The sequence below is a fragment of the Prenolepis imparis genome, unplaced genomic scaffold (genome assembly GCF_030444845.1).
Source record: "Prenolepis imparis isolate NDT839.2.m4 unplaced genomic scaffold, iyPreImpa1.0 SCAF_5, whole genome shotgun sequence".
Taxonomy (NCBI): Eukaryota; Metazoa; Arthropoda; class Insecta; order Hymenoptera; family Formicidae; genus Prenolepis; species Prenolepis imparis.
In genome coordinates, this window is record NW_028141163.1 from 18,208,950 (window position 1) to 18,221,052 (window position 12,103).

At 29.9% G+C, this 12,103-nt stretch overlaps 1 long non-coding RNA gene across 1 annotated transcript; it reads right to left on the reverse strand.

Annotated features, from left to right (window-relative positions):
• Positions 1 to 6,746: 6,746 nt before the first annotated feature.
• Positions 6,747 to 9,521, reverse strand: LOC145935818 (uncharacterized). The gene is made up of 3 exons (XR_014425283.1): positions 9,196 to 9,521; positions 8,546 to 8,858; positions 6,747 to 8,378 (listed from the first exon to the last, which is right to left on the reverse strand). It is a non-coding gene; the product is annotated as an uncharacterized LOC145935818 (long non-coding RNA).
• Between the last annotated feature and the right edge of the window lie 2,582 nt (positions 9,522 to 12,103).

Genomic DNA, 12,103 nt, shown 5'->3' on the forward strand with positions numbered 1-12,103 from the left:
AATTATAATCGATATGTAAAAAAAAGAAAACTATGTTCATGTCTTTTGTTGTTAATAATGGCTGAGTACTAATGGAGAATAATGGAATCGCGTGAGCGGAATATATGGGTTCATAATTGGGTATTAAAAAAAAAGAAAAAGGTTTGCACCATAATCTTTTTCTGGAACTCTCATTGGAAGACCCTAATCGGTTCAGAAGGTTTGTTATAAATTGAAAAACTTACAATTTAAAAGGAAAAACTTAAAATTTTTAACAATAACGGCAATTTTTATTCGACATAACTGGCAATAATCTTGGTAGTCAGATAACATTTCTTTTGAATTTTTATACTTAAAATTTTTATTTTAAAGAAATTTGATTATTTATTAGATGTCTCAGAATGGAAGCAGACACTTTCGAATTTCTCTTAAAAAAAGTTACTCCTCTAATTAAAAAGCAAAACACTCATCTACGGGAAAGCATTCCACCTACCCTGATAAAAAAAATCGATAGAAAACAACAGAAAACGATTACATCGTTTTTAATCGTAGTTATGAATCGAGAGTTAACGAAAGAATATCGTAAATGTACGATTGATTCTCTAGCGTTTCCTTTGGTAAGTATCCTATTAATATGTTATCGTTTCTTATCATTTCTTTTCGCTAACCCATACAGTATTGAATTGTAGAAACATATTGCATAGATCTAACATTATAATATTGCATGTGAGTTGTGAAATATTCCTGCAATATTACTGCAAGAATGTGGCAACAGTAAAATTTCCGCCTTTAAAAAAATTACAATGTAATGCTATGGTATTATTACGGTGCAATATATTAAAACTAATATTAAATAAAACTTTTTATTTCGATATATTACGCGCTTTCATCATTATGTTTACTTATAGTAATTTAATGTAGTAAAATATATATATTTCTATAATTATTATCTTTAAATTAAGTAAATTCTAGTTTATGCTGATGTTATAAAACATTATTAATGTTATAACATCAAGCGTTAAATCTAGCATTTACTCGACATTTTAAAGTTAAGAGACAATTGTATCTTTAGTCTTAGGCCGGTATTCATAGTCCGTTCTTATTTCAAGACCGTCTTAAGTAATGTCTTACAGTGGGTCCACAATAGGTGATTTAAGCCCTAAGCCTTAAGAAATTGACCAATCACAGTCGAGTTTTCTCCTCATACTTGACTGCGATTGATCAATTTCTTAAGGCTTAGGGCTTAAATCACCTATTGTGGACCCAGCGTTAAGTACAATCTTAAGATGTAATTAACCAATCACAGAGCCGTATTTGCACCTTAAGACATTACTTAAGACGGTCTTGAAATAAGAACGGACTATGAATACCGGCCTAAAACTTAAGTACGAGATAGATAGTGAATCGCGCGTCGCATAGCGGTAAATGAAGGAACTAACGATTTGACTGAATACTATTTTTTTATAATATTTTTGGAATGTTGCTGTAAGATTTTTCATAAAATATTACAGTCAGAGAGAAGCCTGAGAGAGGCCATGCCGGCGATTTTCGTGGGACGCTTTTACTAGGCCGTACAGCAGCGCCGTGCATCCACTTTTAGGAATTGGAACTACGTATCCACATCCACTTTTCGATACCATCGATTATTTGGTTCATGTCCGTGCTAAATACATCCACTTTCATTTCTAGAAGTAAAATCTAAAATCATTTCTTACGCATGTGTGTCCACACATCTTATATCCATAAATTATAGATAAGAAATACATTTCGCGTATATAAATAAATTTAAAAAAAGATATATATATATATTTTATATGCGATATTTTTACATTTTAACATATACATATATGTATACACTACATACGCGCACGGATGAATATATATTATATATACGTGCGCATATATACAATTAAAATAGTAAAAGTAAAATTATAATTTTATAATATATTTATTTACTGAATTTTTGCAATTAAAAGACATCAAACACGACTTAAATCGGATAATTTTTGATTATTCATATATATTTATTAATTAAAAATTATCCGATTCATGCGTCATCGTGTGTTTGATGTCGTTCTAATAACTGTAAAAATTTCATTAATCTATTATACATTTACTTTCAAAAAGGTAAAATAAAAAATAAAGGTTTAAGTCCTTATATATTTCATAAGACATTTAAATTCGTAATTATATATTTGTTATTATATATATATATATATATATATATATATATATATAGATTAATTATATTAAAGGTCTCCGGATGTCGAAGCGAGGAGGAAAACGAGATCATGTCGTCAGTTTGGCAGTCTTTTATGCGAGGCTTTCTTCATTTATAGTATTTCACGAATACATATGTATATGTATATGTCATCTTACTATAGAAAATACATTTTTATAATTCGCATTTTGTCTGCTGAAAATAATTTTAATGGATTAAAGATTAAATCATCCGATTTATGTCGTGTTTGGTGTCATTTTAATCGCTAAAATTTCATTAATCCATTAAAATTATTTCCAAATCGATAAAATACAAATTAAAAGTTTTAATTTTTATGTATAAAATGTTTATATTCGCGTGAATTATCGTAGATAAGGAAAGGTTCCCGTTGTCGTCGAAGCGAGAGCGAGAACGAATAAAGAGCGAGCGAGATGACGTATCATCAAAGAGTTCCGAAGTCTCCTCGCGAGGCTTCCTTTATCTAATCTTTCATATATCATATGTCATGTTACTATAGAAAATAAAATTTTGATAATTCGCAATATATCGAATTGAAAATAATTTTAACGGATTAATGAGACTTTTGCGATTAAAATGACACCAAACACGACATAAATCGGATGATTTTTAATTAAAAGTAATTAAAATTTTGATTACATTTTTGATCACAAAAAATTCAGTAAATAAATATATTATAAAATGTATATAATTTTACTTTTACTATTTTAATTATATAATTTTAATTTTAATTTTATATAATTATATTTTTAATTTTATATAATTATATATAATTTTATATAATTATATAATTTTACTTTTACTATTTTAATTGTATATATGCGCACATATATATAATATATATTCATCCGTGCGCGTACGTAGTGTATATATGTATATGTTAAAATGTAAAATATCGCATATAAAATATATATATATATATATATATATCTTTTTATAAATTTATTTATATACGCGAAATGTATTTCTTATCTATAATTTATGGATATAAGATGTGTGGACACACATGCGTAAGAAATGATTTTAGATTTTACTTCTAGAAATGAAAGTGGATGTATTTAGCACGGACATGAACCAAATAATCGATGGTATCGAAAAGTGGATGTGGATACGTAGTTCCAATTCCTAAAAGTGGATGCACGGCGCTGCTGTACGGCCTAGTAAAAGCGTCCCACGAAAATCGCCGGCATGGCCTCTCTCAGGCTTCTCTCTGTTACAGTTATATGTTTCTATAATGTCCCTACAGTATTATCACAGATTAATAGACAGATAGCCAAAGACCTGGATGAAGGCGAGACCGGCATTTCTCACTGATTTCAGCGCCATATCGTAATAGTGGCCAATGCAGTAACTACTAACTACATTCCCAAGAAATAAGTCATTTTCGAAGTCAAAAGTCGCGTCGTTAATACGACGGTAATAGTAGTAATTGTGGGATCCCAGGTTCAAAACTTGGGATGGCATAATTTTTTTTTGTTTTTTATTATTTTATATGTATATGTTATATGTATTATTTATTATGTAGACATAAATATTCGGCATATATTTATTGTTTTTTAGATACGCATATATCTTCTTATATATTTAAAATGTATAAAATAATCATAATATAAATAAAATATTTTTACAGAGAAATATTTTTAGAAATATTTTTACTTTTTAAAAATTTATACATTTTTTAAATTTTCTTAAATAATCTAATAATGTTAGAATACACACTTTTCATAACTTACGGAAAACATTCGGATTAAAAATTTAAAAAATGTATGAATTTTTAAAAAATTAAAATATTTCTAAAAATATTTCTCTGTAAAAATATTTTATTTATATTATGATTATTTTATACATTTTAAATATATAAGAAGATATATGCGTATCTAAAAAACAATAAATATATGCCGAATATTTATGTCTACGTAATAAATAATACATATAACATATACATAAAAAATAATAAAAAACAAAAAAAAGTTATGTCATCCCAAGTTTTGAACCTTGGATCGATCCCCACAGTTACTACTCTCGTGTTCTCCCGCTGCGCCAGCGGTACTAATCAAAACTGTGTCTTTCTTTAGGCCTTATAACAAACATGAAAATTTCTCTAAATATCCAATATAAAAAAAAAAAATATTACTTACAAGGCGCATTGGACGAAAAGCTCGAACACGGATCAACTTAAATTCAATACAGATTCACTATAAAAAAGGAGATCAAAATCGGTAAAGAGTCAACCGCGATCTCTCCTTGAAAGTATTGTTAAAAAGTTACAGAATAGGGGTGCAGGGGCGAAGTCTTTTGGTAAAGTTAACGGAGTTTAACACGGACTCGAACCAGGGGCAAAGTCTTTTGGTAAAGTTAACGGAGTTTAGCACGGACTCGAACCAGGGGCAAAGTGTGTCGGTAAGGGGCAAAGTCTGTCGCACGGAAATGCCGGTCTTGCCTTTTTCAGACCTTTGGCTATCTGTCTATTAATCTGTGGTATTACAATGCAACTTGCAAGATTGTAATATTACTACAATGTAATTGCAATGTACTGTTTTTGCAAATCGTATCAGTTCCTATTGTTTTCTATCGATTTTTTATCAGGGATGTTTTCTGTTGTAACTTTACGATAATACATTTATAAAATACGTTTTCAATTGTTTATGGTTGATGCATGATTAAAAATTATAGGATTTTTCGTAATTGTATGTTAAAAAACTTAAAACTTTTTTTATTGTAAATATACAATTGATTACGAATAGATTTTCAATAATTTTTTCTTGATAAATTCCAATAAAACAATAAAAAACAATATATCACAATAAGAATTTTATCGTATTCTAACGACTGAATCCTTTTAACAGAGAATGAAAGAAAACGATAAAAAACGATAACATTTCTTTCGAAATCTAAAAAGTAAAACAATAAGATACAATAAGAAACGATAAGATTTTCTACAGATCGTATCGGTTCCTATTGTTTTCTATCGATTTTTTTATCAGGGTAGTGAGAGGTTATCAGTTACTTTGCGACATTTAGCAACAGGTAAAAAACAACAAAATCGATTGATAATAGTGTTTTTTGTAACTAAATCTTCATTTTATATGTCATTGCAAAGGAGAAACTCAAGAATCGTTAGCTCTCACATTCAGACTTGGTAGAAGTACCATTTCAAAAATTATAAAAGAGGTAACAACAGCAATAATTATAGTTTTAAAAGAAGAGTTTCTTCGCTTTCCTCAAACTGAGGATGAATGGCGTGTGGTTAGCAATGATTTTGGACAGCAATGGAATTTTCATCATGTAATTGGAGCAATGGATGGGAAGCATTGCATTATTGATCCTCCATTACAATCTGGATCTATGTTTTATAATTACAAAGGAGATTACAGTGTAGTATTATTAGCCTTGGTGAATGCTCAATTACGTTTTATTTATGTTGATGTGGGGACTAATGGCAGAGTTAGTGACTCCGGCGTTTGGAACAAGTGCTCTCTAAAAAATCATCTAGATAGTGGTACTCTGCACATTCCTCCTCCTGCTCCATTGCCATTTACACAAGATAAGTTTCTCTTTGTAATTATTGGAGATGAAGGTTTCCCCATTATCAGAGAAACTTTTAATTCCTTATCCAGGACCTCAGTGCAGTGGAATGATAAACAGGAGAATATATAATTATAGGTATGTAAACTATTCATACTATTTTTTAAAATTTTATGTCAAAACCTACAACAGTACTAAAATACTTGTTTAATCGTGCGTTGCAGATTATCTAGAGCTCGACGTTGTTCGGAGAATGCTTTTGGTGTATTGGTTGCTCGTTTCCAAATTTTTCGATCCGCAATGCATATGATCCCGATGACGCATGTAAAATTATTTTAGCTACATGTTGTTTGCATAACATGCTAAGAAGCCAGTCTATTGGACGAGCTATGTATACACCACCTTCATTTCTTGATAGAGAAGACGAAATCTCAGGTGAATTTTATCATGGGGATTGGAAAGCCGAAAACGCAAGAGGCATGATAAATTTAGCTCACCAAGGTGGCAATCGTCATTCAAATCAAGCAATTGCACTTAGAGATAGGTGGTGTAATTATTTTAATACTGTTGGTGCAGTTCCGTGGCAAGAGAGAATGGTTCAGTAAACTGTTATAAACAAATATTGAAGTATATACGTTCTGCTTAAAAAAATTAAATATATTTGTTCATTATTTTATTCATCTCTTATTGCTAGTACAGTTTTAGTAAAATTCTTATTGCTAATACAATCTTATAGAAGTTTAATATCTGAACCCACCAACGTAGATTAACTTTAATCTCGATTCAACTTATCTTCATCTTTTTTAATTATAAGAATTAGAAGAAGATGAAGAGCAAGTTGAACCGAGATTAAAGTTAATCTATGTTGATGAAATTGGACATAAATAGCTTTGATCTTTAACAATATTTAACGTTTCTAGAAATACATAAATACATACTAGAATACATTACTGAGACAGTAACACAAAATCACATTGTTATAACTGTAGGTTAATGTATGAAATATAGTTAATCTATACATCACCCGAAATCTCTCGTGTATCATTTTTCCTTGTTTAACATTTGGTGATGTTTTCGAACGCAGCTAATGTAATATAATATATCAACATATACTCTTTTCTCTTTGGCAACAAAAAGTATAAATAAAAATTTATAACATAATATGAAAATAAAAATCAACAAACCAAGTATAAGCTTCAAAGCAATACAAAGGACCCCGCACCGGTCATAGGGGGAAAATGTCTTTCTGTGGATTTGGCTAATTTTTGGATATGTTGTAGTTCTCGTCATTCTGAACAAATGTCTCAATGGGCAGAATGATCTAATGAGCCGTTTCCGTGCTACAAGCCCTGAAAGGTCCAGATTTAACATGTAAAAATATAAGTTTTTCGACTGGAAATAAAGAAGGATGGATTTTTCTTCTTCAATTCTTAACTGTACTGATGATAATTATTGTTAAGAGTTGTATAAAGACAACGGATGTTATAAACTATATATATAATATCAATAAATATATATTCAACTTATACATACACATTATATGTCCACTTTTATAATTGACATACATTATAAATCCACATAGATTGGACTGTACTACATACATCCGTTGTCTTTATACGACTCTAAATAATAATTGTCATCAATACAGTTAAGAATTGAAGAAAAAAAATCCATCCTTCCTTATTTCGAGTCGAAAAACTTATACTTTTGCATGTTAAATCTGGACCTTTCAGAGCTTGTAGCACGGAAACGGCTCATTAGATCATTCTGCCCATTGAGACATTTGTTCAGAATGACGAGAACTACAACATATCCAAATCCGCAGAAAGACATTTTCCCCCTATGACCGGTGCGGGGTCCTTTATGTTATCTGAAAATTTTTTTAAACCAAACATCTTATTACAAATTAAAATGTCTATCTAAACACTACTTTGACATAGATATAAAATTAGTATCACAAGCGCTGATCACATAATATAGACAAGAGTATTATATGTTTACCATTAGCAAGGTACCAAATTACTGCTTATAGTGGGTACTTTCCGATTCACGCATGATGCGCATGGTGACAGAAAATCTATAGTTCATGTCACGCATATTATAGATTCTCTGTCACTTCATGCGCATCATGCGTGAATCGGAAAGTACCCAGTGTTGACTCAGTCAACACTTTCAGGATCTCCCCTTCATAGTACTCTTGATCCTTAGGAGTCATTGATCGAAGTCTAGATGCAATGTATGCACCAAGCGTATCAAATCTATCCATTTTTGGAGGAGGCACATTTTCTTGAGCCATATTTTTTATAGTATTCACAGCGTCTTGCAGTAATGTAGACTTTTTTGAACTTCCTCGTTTTACATATAATGATTTCTCAGCAGCGTGTTTAATATTTAATGGAGCAGATACAGATCTGGGTGGAGAACTAATTCGAGTTGAAAAACGTGATGTATCATTTATTGCTGTTTGGCATTGGCTGGTACTGCTGCATATAGTCGCATTTGAAGCTGAGTTCGAACTAAAGCTAGATTCTGGTGAGATATATGATTCAGAACGTACAGATGGTGATGTTTGACCATTGTTTGTATTTACTGTATTGTCAGCTTCAGATGAATCAGATAGAATAATCATAAATTGCTAAAAAAATCAAAATACATTGAACAATATTTATAAAAATTAACATTCATTATTATTATAATATTTATTATCATATATATTATATCATCATTATTCATTAATTAAATTAATGAAATAATACAAAACAATTTAACAGAATAGCATAAAGATGAAAGTTTTACACTTACTTCTATGTTTTCATCATAATAAACATTTGTAATTCTTGATGAATTTTGCACATCGCTATAAGGATGTGAAACAGGTGAACTATTCGTCTCCTCCCTGACTACAGGAATACTTTGTCAGGAAAGGTTAATCTTTCTAACTATCAATACTATCAGTTTGTGCGCAAGTTTTTTTTAAAAACAAGAGCAAATCATAATATTCCCATTTTGGTTTGTAAATCTCATCTGTTCCTTTCCCACTACAACGAGCTTTCGATTCTCTTATCTTCCTCTCATTTGCACGGAAAGTGCTTTCCATATTTTGAAACCATATCTCCTGAAATAAAATTTAAAAAATTAATTGATAAAGGGCCGATTTCACCAACGCGAGTTAATCTAATCGGTCGATTAAACTATATCTTTGTCTCTTTTTAAGAACGTATCTGAAGAGACGAAGATATAGTTTAATCGACCGATTAGATTAACTCGCGTTGGTGAAATCGGCCAAAAATGATTTGTATATAACCTCAACATCGTGACTTCATATTCAATAACTAATTATTGTGATATACATGTTCACACTACTGTTTTTTTCAAAGTTAAATAATTTAACTGTTCGTATTATCATTTAAAAAACAATAATGAAATAAGAAAATGAAATAAACCTGATATACCTGTAAAGTTGGGACCTAGAGCTTCCGCTATTTGATCCCAGTGCATTCGCTTTAAATCTGTTCGACGATATTGTTCTACAGTTGTGTCCCATAACAAAGGACGTTGTTTTACCATTTCGATCATTACGCACTCAATATCTTTTGTGAAAATATTACTTTTTGGACCCATTGCACAGAGGATGATTAATACACTTTCTGCTTGTGCATAAACAACGGGTTAGGTGACGAGTCACGTGACTGAAACTCTGCATTTTATTGGCTCGGATCGCGGATTAAGGATCACGAAAATAGAGAATCGCCTATTTATCGACTTGCAATCCGGATCCGAAGCTGCCTCAACCTGATTGGCTGAATTCTGAACCGCGATCCGCAATCTCAATCCGATCCGCGTCCGCAATACGTAGTGTGACACGGGCTTAAGGGTCGGCAGGCGACACGGTGGAGACGCCTGTCGGCCGGCCGGGAATTACGGATTCGTATAATCCAGATTTTAGCCAAAATACTGAATGAATCTCATTAAATTTGCAATATTCTTAATCAGTAGGATTGTCCGCAAGTCGCTAAAGACCTATTTTTTTGAAAAAAAGATGAAAATAAAATTTACATAAAACTTGGGGAAATGTGCAGTTAGCAACGGGTAAGGTTGGGTTAGCCGCGAGTCCGTATTTAATTTATTATAAATTTTTAAGAGCAAAAATGCAAAATCGGGTTCTTTAGCGGATTGCATTATTATATAAAGAATATATTTAAAAAAAAATCACGAAGCTATGTCACTTATTTGATGAGAAATCTGGACGATACGATTCTCACTAGATCTAAGGAACTGGGGAAATTTTCGTGGTAACATACTGACAGCTTGACAAGGAGAGAGATAATCGTTCTGTCTTTGTCTCTCTTGCATCGCGTATGTAGTAGCGTCCATGTAGGCACAAATACTAATATGTTGAGCACACGGATGCGATTATTGAAAGATAATGTCAACAAGAACCGGCTATCGTATTACCTTTGTTTCTCTGTATATGTAAAACGAGGATAACGATATCTTAGATCTTGCTCCTAACAATATCTTCCAATAACTGTATCTTATTGTATGCCGTATCTCGCATATATTATGTATCTCAAATTATAGAATAATGATTTATTAAATATTAAAATATATATTTTTTTTAAGGATTATTATATGTATAATTTAGAAAGAATATTTAAAATATTTATAAGTTTATATATATGTATATATATATGTATATATATATATATATATATATATATATATATGTGATTGACAAGTATGTGTTATCTTGATTTCTTATTGATGTTACTGTATAAAAATATCAGCTGCATAAAGAATAATATAAAGAACTTATGAATAACATATAAATAGCTCAATGCAAGGTGTTCGGTCTATCACCCTGAAAACTCGAGTTCAAGTCTATCGGTATATATATATATTTTTTTATATTTATTATTATTGGAATATATAGAAATTATTAAAAATATATATTTTTAAAGGCGATACTTAAGAATTTTTAAATATTGAAAATATTTCAATAATTTTACAACTACAAACACATTGTATATATAAATGCAAAAAATTCGGTAAATAAATTAATCCAGTAATAAATCTATCTCTCTAAATCAGTAATCAATATATATATATATATATATATATATATATATCAGGGATCCGGACCGAAACAAAATTAGGGTTCGGTTTCGGTTACGGTTTAATAAAATATTGAGTAACTGTTCCGGTTCCAGTTTCGGTTTTTTGATAAATAAAAAAACCGAAACCGTTTAAATTATGATTTTTTCGGTTACGGTTCCGGTTTTTAAAAATTTTTACTTTTTGTTTTTCTAATTAAATTAATTTCTAAATTATATTACTTTAAAAAATTATTATTAATTTTTATGACATAAATAAACAACACTTCATATTATACATAAAAATATATTTAGATATAGGTATATATAATATAGATACATAAATAAATATATTTTCATATGTCATAAAAATTAATAATAATTTTTTAAAGTAATATAATGTATATATACTTTATATATATATATATATATATATATATATATATATATATATATATCAGGGACCCGGACCAAAACCGATAACCGTTCCATAACCGTTTTTTTAGTAGAACAGAAACCGTAAACCGTATTGAAATTCTGATAAATTTATAACACCGGAACCATAACCGGACCGTTAAATTATTTTCGGTTTACGGTTCTTTTCGGTATTTTTTTCTGTTTTTGCGCAAATGACGGAAGTGTCATGATAACTGTCTCCTCGAAGTGCAATATTATACAATTATAATTATAAGAGTGTTTTTTTGTCGCCAGTGAAGAATAAAATTAAGCAATTATTGTAAATGACCCAACTGGCTTAATTGATCTTTATTAATTCGATATCATATATAAATATACAGACTACGTTTCGATCTTTGGTTCAGGTCCTTATCAAGTCTAAAATTAAAGGATAATACTATATAGAAGGAATCATTTTATAAAAGCATAGCGCAAACCAAGTTGAAAACAACAATTATTATAAAGTAAATGATTAAAACATACCTTACTTAAATGTTTTTTCTTTTTTCAACATGTTACAATTCTCTCTGTACTAAACGTTTCGTATAGATGGTAAAAAACGAACTAAGTTAGACATCCTTTATTATTCTATCATAAATAGAGTTTAAATTCTCTGTGTCTTTATGTAGGATGTAAGTTAATCGTGTTGTTAAATTTTTTTATATAAAACATTTCAGCTATCTCTCTTTTCCTAGTATGTATTTCACGATGTAAAATATTAAAGGTTGTCCATTTAAAGTCATGTAAATATTCATTTCTATGTTTGCTTATAACGCTTTGGTTACATCATTAACAACTTACAATTAGTCGA